This window comes from Prenolepis imparis, unplaced genomic scaffold, assembly GCF_030444845.1.
Source record: "Prenolepis imparis isolate NDT839.2.m4 unplaced genomic scaffold, iyPreImpa1.0 SCAF_5, whole genome shotgun sequence".
In the NCBI taxonomy this organism is placed as follows: Eukaryota; Metazoa; Arthropoda; class Insecta; order Hymenoptera; family Formicidae; genus Prenolepis; species Prenolepis imparis.
In genome coordinates this window covers 18,647,472-18,657,691 of record NW_028141163.1, presented here as the reverse complement: position 1 = coordinate 18,657,691, position 10,220 = coordinate 18,647,472, and the positions used below count along the sequence as shown (strand labels likewise).

General features: G+C 48.7%; 1 pseudogene; it reads left to right on the top strand.

The window, feature by feature from the left end:
* Positions 1-375: 375 nt before the first annotated feature.
* LOC145936099 (uncharacterized) lies at positions 376-8,349 on the top strand (annotated as a pseudogene).
* Positions 8,350-10,220: the final 1,871 nt, after the last annotated feature.

Below are 10,220 nucleotides of genomic sequence, written 5' to 3'. Positions count from 1 at the left end.
TGGTGAGACAAAGCCAGAGCGATGGATTGTTGGTCCTTGTCTGACTCATCTGTTCGGTTCTCAACTTGGTTTTTATCTGAGTAGTTCGGATATGAACCATATCACGGATTCGAACCATACATTACCACGCTTTTTACCGAGCGTAACGACGTAGTTTATATACACTTTCTCAGGGGGCGCATTAGTACACGCGTCCGCTGAATCGCGGTGGCCGCTCTCATGTTTCTCTCTGCTATTATTAAAGGTTTATTATTACTATTATTAAACGTTATTACTCATTTTTATAAAAAATCTTCAAAGTTAAAATATAAAGTATCTAAAAAGTTATAGTGTGTGTTTGTGTTATTTTATATCACAATCAAGTGCTGTAGAAACATGACAGAAAATGTAAGTAAAGAATTTATCTTAATAATAATTATAAATAAATATAAATATATTATATATAAATACATATGTAACGGGCTCACTTTTCGAGGCGCGGACAGACGTCAGTCGGGAGTCAGGGCTCGAGAAAGGAGTTTCCTTGGGAGACACAGACTGCGATAATGGTCGTTGAATAAATAATTAGTTTATTATATTTGGTTCTTGTGTATCGCGTACAATAGACGTTTGTGTGCGTGTGTATGTGTGCGCTGGCGTCGGTTAATTGCGTGCGCGTTTCGGAGAATGATTCTATGAATGGTTTAACTTCCCGCGAGTCGTAACTGCTATGCGTTTGATATCGGCGCGCTTGATTCCGGTTGCGTCGCGATGCGGTCTCGGGGTTTTTATATGCGGCTGCGGTTGAAGCGCGGACGTGCTATGCAGTGGATGCGGTCCGGCTGTTTATTGGGTGCGGGTAGGAGTTCGATTAGCCGAGAACTCTCGGCGGAGGTGGAGAACGCTCTACCCCTTTGTCTCGAAGGTTTTCTGAATGCGGGGGGGGGGGGGGATTGTGACGGTTTTCGCGAAAGTGTCGAGAACGCTCGACGGAGGCAGAGAACGCTCTACCCCCTTGTCTCGAAGGTTTTCTGAATGCGGGGGGGGGGATTGTGACGGTTTTCGCGAAAGTGTCGAGAACGCTCGACGGAGGCAGAGAACGCTCTACCCCTATTTTCCTTTCGGATGCTTCGTCTGGGTTTAAAGGTCGCCAGGTGCTGTACTAGCTCTGGAGGGGGTTGCGAGATCCGGAAGATCTCAGGAAGCTCTGCCGCCAGTCGCCATTGTGTCGCCTTTTATACCAAAAAATCCGCGGTATCGGTAATTCTCGGCAATTATTCGGCATGGTTCGGCGTGACATATTTACCGTTATTTGACAGCGCGCGCAAGCGATTGATAGCACGTGTTTCGGGCCGCCGTTTCGGAAGCCTTCGGGCCGGTACGGTCGGATTCGTTTCCCGAACGGCGGCAACTGTTTACGGCTATGATCTCGGCCGTGTCGCGTGTATTTTTCGATTAAAGGATGTGGCGCTCGGCGCCTCTGCCCTTTGTCCGGCTGGTGTTAGCCGGACGGCAGCTTCCGACGATGTCGGGAATACGTGACGATGGGGAGGACGCATCGTTACATCACCCCCCTTCCTAGAATGCCTGAATCGAGAGGCATGGAGAAGTATTTTTTTTTTTTTTTTTTTTATTTATTACTCCTCCGTGAGCTTCCGGCGGTACCGGAGCTGTCCGGCGTTGTTAAACCGGAGGAGCCATCGTCCGCAAGCGGTTCTTGCGCGGTATCGGCGCGTTACGTGTGCCGCAAACCAGGGTACGGGGTATGTGTGCCCCGGTTCGAGTTCGACCAGTATCGGTGGCGGCGGTGCAGGGCCTATGGGGACCATGGCACGGGCGGACGGGGCGGGTGGTGGAGGTGCGGCTTCCTCCTGTTGTTGCCGCTGGTTCTGGTGCTGGCTGGCCGTGTTGTTCGGCCCGTCGGCTGGATGTCGGTGGTCGGCGGCGGCGGCAGGCAGACAGTGGTGGCGGCGGCGTCAACAATAACTCGGCTTTCCGCCGGTTAACGTGATCTGAGCGTTGGATCCATGTGCCGACCTTTGGTGGTCGGGCCGATGGTCTGGCTGGCGGGGCCGCGATTGCTGGGGATGTTGTTCCCAGTGTTGCGGCCTCGGACGGTCCATGCGGTCCTGGGGCTTCGTACTCGCCCAGGAGCGCGTTTATTTCTTCGATGATTTCCCGTTCGATGTTCATCTTGAGCGAGATGGGATCGATCTGTGCCGTTTGTCAATTGTTTTGCCATTTCGTATGATTGTTGTTTACGTCCTTCTAGTGACTATCTTTGTCCTCGTCCTCGGTATCGGTATTATTATTATTACTCGGTCGTTGCTCTCTATTGCCGTCCTTCTCTGGCGCTGGTTTCACATCTTGGATGTGTATATGCCGATACTATTTTCCGTGGGTGCTGCGGAGATCGACGATGACGGGCGATACTATCCGGCGTACCTCGAGCGGCCCGATGTATTTTGGCGCGAGTTTGGCGTTGAATCCGCTCGCTTTGTTTGACAGCGGATATTCTTTTTTCCACACGTGATCGCCGAGCTGTGGTTTCCATTCTCGGCGACGGAGGTTATAATACCGTTCTTGTCGTTGGAACGCTCGCGCCAGTTGGACTCGTGTGAGTCGCCATGCGTCCTCTAGCCGTTGTCGGACGGTGTCCGGTGTCTCTCCTTCCGTGACTGTTGGCGGGGGTTCGGGGTGGGGAAAGGTGAGTTCTCAGCCGTGATTCAAGTATGCGGGGGTAAACCCGGTGGCGTTGTGGACGGCAGTGTTGTACGCGAACTGGAACGCGGGAACGTGATCGTCCCAGGTGCGGTGGTCGGTGTCCACGAACTGCGCGATCATAGTTTTAATGGTGCGGTTTGTCCGCTCGACTGGATTACAATGTGGCGCGTGTACCGGTGGGGTTCGGTGTTCGATGTTGAACGCCCGTAAGCGTGCAGCGAGGGGTGCGGATTTAAATTGCGTGCCGTTATCTGAGATAATTATGTCCGGTCGTCCATGACGCAAGATAACGCGTTCGGTGATTGCAGTCGTGACGGCTTTCGCGGTAGCTTGGCGCAGCGGGGCTAATTCGACCCATTTCGAGAAACGGTCTTGTAGGACGAATAACCATGTATGACCGCGCTTTGAACGGGGTAGTGGTCCCACAAGATCTAGTGTGACGTGCTCCCAAGGGCGAGTCACATTGGTCGCGTGTAGGCGGCCGGCGGGTCGGCGTTGCAGCGGTTTATGGGCGAGACACTTCCGGCAGTTTCGGACGTACCCGGCGATCTCGCGGAACATCCCCGGCCAATAGTACCGTTCCGCGATTCGTGCGATGGTCTTTGATATGCCGCTATGTCCGACGGTCGGCGCGTCGTGAAGTTGCGCGATTATTTCGAGTCGCTGTTCTCGCGGTACGCAGAGTTTCCATTGGACGCTCGGAGGGACGTCTTTGAAATCCAGGCTATGCAGGATGTGCCTGTATAACCGGTCTCCCTCTATACGAAAATCTGGGTGGGTCGCGGGGTCGCGGCGTAGTTCCTCGGTGATTTTTCGGTACCATTTGCACTGGATCGGGTGCATGGCGCTAACTTCTGGTAGGCGTGACAATGCATCGGCTACCCGGTTCAGCGCGCCGCGTCGGTATTGTATAACGAAATCGAATTGTTGTAATTCGAATAACCAGCGGGCGAGTCGACCGGTCGGAGCTTCGAGCTTGTGAAGCCATCTTAGCGATTGATGGTCGGTGATAACCGTAAAAGTGTACCCCTCCAGGTAGTTTCTCATACGCCGGATTCCCCATACGACGGCGAGACACTCGAGTTCGGTCGCGCTGTAATTGCGCTCCGCGCCGTTGAGGGTGCGGCTGGCGTATGCGACTACCCGTTCTCCTTCGTCAGAGTATTGCGTGAGCACGGCCCCGAGGCCGTGGGTACTCGCGTCGGTCTGGAGGTAAAACTTCCGCGAAAAATCGGGGCATGCGAGCACCGGTGCGGTAGTTAAAGCCCTTTTTAATCCGGAAAAGGCCGCGGCCTCCTCTGGTCCCCACGCCCACCGGGCGTTTTTTTTTCGTGAGACTGGTCAGCGGGGCGGCGAGCGTAGAGAAGTCGCGGATAAATCGCCGGTACCATGATGCCATCCCTATGAATTGTCGGATTTGTTTGACGGTCTTTGGTTCGGCCCAGTTCGCGACCGCGCTTATTTTTTCCGGGTCGGTGTGTATACCGGAACGATCTACTACGTGGCCCAGGTATGTCAGCTGATCGACGCAAAATCGACATTTATCTGGATTGAGACGGAGGTGGGCGTCTCGTAGGCGACGGAACACTTCGCGGAGTAACTCGAGATGTTTTTCGAACGTGTCGCTGATTATGATAATATCGTCGAGGTATACGAAGACGTTTGGTTCGAGCGCGGGTCCGATGATGGCATCGAGTAGGCGTTGAAACGTTGCGGGAGCGGAGTGCAGGCCGAAGGACATCACGCGGAATTGCATCAGGCCCCCTCCGGGCACCGTAAATGCGGTAATCGGGCGGCTTTCCGGGGCGAGCGGGATCTGCCAGTACCCGCTCTTGAGGTCAAGCGTGGTGAGGTATCGGGCTCCTCGGAGTTTGTCTAATGTGGCGGTTATGTGCGGCAACGGGTACGCGTCTTTTTCTGTGACCCCATTTACTTTTCGGAAATCTATGCAGAAGCGCGGTTTGCCGTCCTTTTTTCGCACGATCACGACGGGTGAGCTCCAGGCGCTGCAGGAGGGTTCAATGATCCCCTCTTTTATCATTTCGTCAACCTCTTTATGGATGACCTCTTGCATGGCGGGGTTGCATGGCCGATAGCGTTGTTTGATCGGCGTCGGGTTTTTGAGGCGTATCCGATGCGTGACCAAAGGCGTGGGACCGGTGACGGAGTTGAACTTCGGTAGTTCGGCGGCTAAAAATTCTTGGAGGCGCCGGGCCTCTTCGGGGGTACGTCGTGAAAGCCCCTGGATGATCCCGCACACGGGGGCTTGTTTCTGCTGGAATCGCCGGTGTGGCGGTGCCAAGGTGATGCCCGATTGGCGCCATAGGTCGATGCCAATAAGTACTTCGTCCGTTAGTGTGGGCAGTATGGAGAACGTATGCCGGTATGTTTTGTGACGGATGCGAACGTCGAGCGTAATCGTCCCGGGTATCCAGGCGGTGGCGCCGTCGGCTAGCTGAATCTGGCTGTCCGTGTCCTGAGGCAGGATGCCCATTTGGCGGGCGCGGTCGACGGTCTAAGCGTTAACGAACGAAATCTCAGACCCGGAGTCGAGCAGTGCGTCGAGGCGGTGGGGTCCGAGAAAGATTGGCAGGTGCGGTCGGGGCGTATATTTTACACTGTCGTGTCGGGCCGGGGCGCGACCGCGGTGGCTCCGGCGCTTGAGGCGTTTCCCGGTCGTGGGTGACAATGCTTTGTGAGGACCCCGTCCTTCCCGCACTGTGAGCAAAATTTTTGGGGCGGTTTAGAGCAGTGTAGCCGGGTGTGCCCGCGCTGTTTGCACCGCCAACAGCATTCGTCGCGGTTGTATGCGGCGACGGCCGGTTTCGCGGTATCGTTCTTCCGGTCCGCCTTTCGCTCGTCGCGTTCCTGCTGCTCGATGCCCTCGTATTCGGTGGCGCGGGCGGTTAACGCGGTGAGGCTTTGTACGTCCGTGCGTCGTATAAACTTTTTGTACGTTGCGCGCATGTTCGCATATATCCGATTTAATCGTTGGTCGCGGGTGAATCCCCCCGCGCGGCGCATCAGGGTGGTCATGGTATCGGCGTAGCTCGCGAAATTCTCCCCGTCTCGTTGGCGGCGTTCAAAGATGTCGCGTTCGAGATTCTCCTTGTAATTTGGTGGGAAGTATCTCCCGCGAAACGCGGTCTCAAAATCGGCCCAGGTGTGCCAGTCGTCGCGATTATTTCGGTACCAGAGGAGGGGATCTCCTCTTAGTATTTCTGGTAGTCCCCGTAGCAGTACCCCGTCGGGGAAGCCATACTCTTGGCTCCGCTCCTCGAGGTGCTCGAGGAAAGATACGGGGTCACGACCGTCGAAGTGGCATCCCCACTTTCGAATTTGATTATAAACTCTCGCGGTATCTATAAATGATGCGTCGTGATTCGAAAGGTCGTGAATGGAGTTCTCGGTGTCGTTATTCGGTAGTGGGTGGGTATCGGGCGGGGCGGTTCCGGCGGTTACAAAGTCTCCGGGGTGCGTGTCCATGTATTGCCGGACGCGAGCGCGGATCTCGTCGAGTGTGCCGGTTGTGTCGATCCCATAACCGGCCGCGAATGCGCTTAGTTTCTCTTTAGAGAGTGAATATACCCACGTTTTCATTGTGTGTTTTTTTTCTTTTGTGTCTCGGGAAACGGTCAAGTCAGGTCCCTGTTCGGGCGCGAATGTAACGGGCTCACTTTTCGAGGCGCGGACAGACGTCAGTCGGGAGTCAGGGCTCGAGAAAGGAGTTTCCTTGGGAGACACAGACTGCGATAATGGTCGTTGAATAAATAATTAGTTTATTATATTTGGTTCTTGTGTATCGCGTACAATAGACGTTTATGTGCGTGTGTATGTGTGCGCTGGCGTCGGTTAATTGCGTGCGCGTTTCGGAGAATGATTCTATGAATGGTTTAACTTCCCGCGAGTCGTAACTGCTATGCGTTTGATATCGGCGCGCTTGATTCCGGTTGCGTCGCGATGCGGTCTCGGGGTTTTTATATGCGGCTGCGGTTGAAGCGCGGACGTGCTATGCAGTGGATGCGGTCCGGCTGTTTATTGGGTGCGGGTAGGAGTTCGATTAGCCGAGAACTCTCGGCGGAGGTGGAGAACGCTCTACCCCTTTGTCTCGAAGGTTTTCTGAATGCGGGGGGGGGGATTGTGACGGTTTTCGCGAAAGTGTCGAGAACGCTCGACGGAGGCAGAGAACGCTCTACCCCCTTGTCTCGAAGGTTTTCTGAATGCGGGGGGGGGGATTGTGACGGTTTTCGCGAAAGTGTCGAGAACGCTCGACGGAGGCAGAGAACGCTCTACCCCTATTTTCCTTTCGGATGCTTCGTCTGGGTTTAAAGGTCGCCAGGTGCTGTACTAGCTCTGGAGAGGGTTGCGAGATCCGGAAGATCTCAGGAAGCTCTGCCGCCAGTCGCCATTGTGTCGCCTTTTATACCAAAAAATCCGTGGTATCGGTAATTCTCGGCAATTATTCGGCATGGTTCGGCGTGACATATTTACCGTTATTTGACAGCGCGCGCAAGCGATTGATAGCACGTGTTTCGGGCCGCCGTTTCGGAAGCCTTCGGGCCGGTACGGTCGGATTCGTTTCCCGAACGGCGGCAACTGTTTACGGCTGTGATCTCGGCCGTGTCGCGTGTATTTTTCGATTAAAGGATGTGGCGCTCGGCGCCTCTGCCCTTTGTCCGGCTGGTGTTAGCCGGACGGCAGCTTCCGACGATGTCGTGTCGGGAATACGTGACGATGGGGAGGACGCATCGTTACACATATATAAATATATACTATATATATTTATACATATATAAATATATATTATGTATATTTATACATATATAAATATATACTATATATATTTATACATATATAAATATATTATACATAATATATATATATATATATGTATATAAAATATTACATATATATTTTCTAGAAACGCAAGAAGACTACATCTGAGCAGCGACTTTTGATGTTGCAATTTAAGGAGGAACATCCAGATCTTGCACAGAATCGAGTGCAAGGTACAGATGCAAAAAAAAAAGTAAGATGCTGTGGGAACAACTTTCAAATACTCTCAACAGTTGTGGAAACGGAACTACAAAAAGTGTTGATAAATGGATAAAAGTAATGATTTAGAATTATTATTATATGGTTTAGAATTATTATTTTTATATTAATAATATTCTGTACTTTACAGTCATGGCGAGATTGGTGCGTTGATGTGAAAGCAAAGGCGGCAAAATTAAAAAATTATCAGAGAGGTACAGGAGGAGGAGGCGCAAAGCAAAACTCCTCTACTAGAAATAGAGGAACGATTAATATCGTTAATTGGTGTGGAGGCATTGGGCCATGGAAATATTATAGATCCAGCAGAGGTTAGTATATTAAATTTACTTACTATTTAATACTAAATTAAAATTCCTTGATTATTTTTCATCTTCTCTTTTTATCCGTTTTATTTATCATCCTTTTTATTATTCATTTTTTTCTTATATATAGCCAGAAATTTTGACGGAGACATTTCCTCGAAACGATTCCACTGCATCCAGACCATCGACATTACCATTATCTACATCAGTGCTGGGATTTACTTGCCATTTACGGCGAGATTTCGAGACGCACGCTTCTTGCCCCCCACTTTTGCTATTAGAATGCTAATTGTGCTATTACGTTTGATACGCACGTTCCTGAGACTATGTGCCGCGCTCCTTAGTTACGAGCGGCCGGCGCTGCGTTGTTATGGCGCGAGCGAGGAGTGGGGGGCAAGAGGCGTGCGTCTCGAAATCTCGCCGTAAATGGCAAGTAAATCCCAGCACTGATCTACATCTTCATATATTCCAATCTATCAGCCATTCACATCCTCATATACTACAATCCTCATATACTACAATCTGTCAGCCATCCACATCTTCATATACTCCTTCAATCTGTCAGCCATCCACATCCTCATATACTCCTTCAATCTGTCAGCCATCCACATCCTCATATACTCCTATCTTTCAGCCATCCTCATGTACTCCAATCTCTCAATCATTCACATCCTCAAATACTACAATCTGTCAGCCATCCACATCCTCATATACTCCTATCTTTCAGCCATCCTCATGTACTCCAATCTCTCAATCATCCACATCCTCATATACTTCAACTTGTCAGCCATCCACATCATTTCATAGAACTACTGCACTCCATTCTGAATCTCCTTCACCTGAATCATGCACATTCATGCAGAAACTCATCACATTAAAGAAAATAATAAAAATATTGAACCAATCCCTTCTTCTGCATCGCATCCTTCTCCCGAAAAGAAAAAATATAAAAATAAAAGATTGAGAAAAGAAAGTCTTACAGAAGTCCGCGGTAAGAGAACCCAACAAATTGTTAATATACAGGGTGTTTCAGGAGGAATGGTCAGTATGCTAAGACTTGATTGTACACATCATTTTAAGCAAAAAAGTTTATATAAACCAGCTGCTTTCGCGACAGAATTATAATGATCTTGCGCTGTGAATGGTCAAATCTGAAATTTCATTATTATTAATATTTACAATTCCTCCTGAAACACTTTGTTATTGCTATTTTTCATTAAATGTATTAATAAATATTACATTTCTAAATACAAATTATATTATTTATAATATAATTAATTTAATTATAATATATTATTTTTAACATTATTTATAGATATTGATATAGGAATATTGCATGAGATGCAAGCCCAAACAGCTGCAATAAAAAGATTAATGGAAGCGGTAGTAAGCATTGCAGCGTCTATGAAACAAATTGCGAATGCAAAATTGATATGTATATTAATATTATTATTAAAGAACAATGTGAAAAAATACAAAGAATACAGAAATTAATACAGAAATTAATACAGAGAATTTATAAACAGTAATAAACATTTATAATAAAAAACAGTGTATAATTCATAAACAGTATTTACAATCTACGAGCAAGTCGATCACGCACGCGTTGCCCTTGATTAAATAAAGCTCTGCCTTCTATTAATGGCTGTGCGATTTCGATTTCATTATTATATTCCAAAACCATAATAGGTTCTGCAGGCTCCGGAGGATCAGGCAATCTAGCCTGTATACACATATTGTGCAGTACTGCACAAGCGTTAATAATTTGCGCTGCTTTTTCAGGTGCATATTCCAAAGTTCTATATCTTAGAAGGCATCTAAATCTTTTTTTGAGAACACCTATGCAGCGTTCTACAGCATTTCTTGTACTACTATGACGCTCATTAAAATGTTCCTCATGTGTGCCGGGTTGCGGTTCAGTATATGGTGTTAATAACCACGGTTCTAATGGATATCCAGAATCTCCTTGAGAATTGAAATAAAAATGATTAAATAATATAAAAACTTTAATTAACAAATAAATTAATAAATAAAATAATTAATTAATTAATTAATTAATAAGTTATTTTATAAATTAAAAAAATTAATTATTACCAAATATCCAACATTGATTGCCAGCTTCATATTGAGCTTGTAAAAGGTGTCTTACGTAACAGTGTC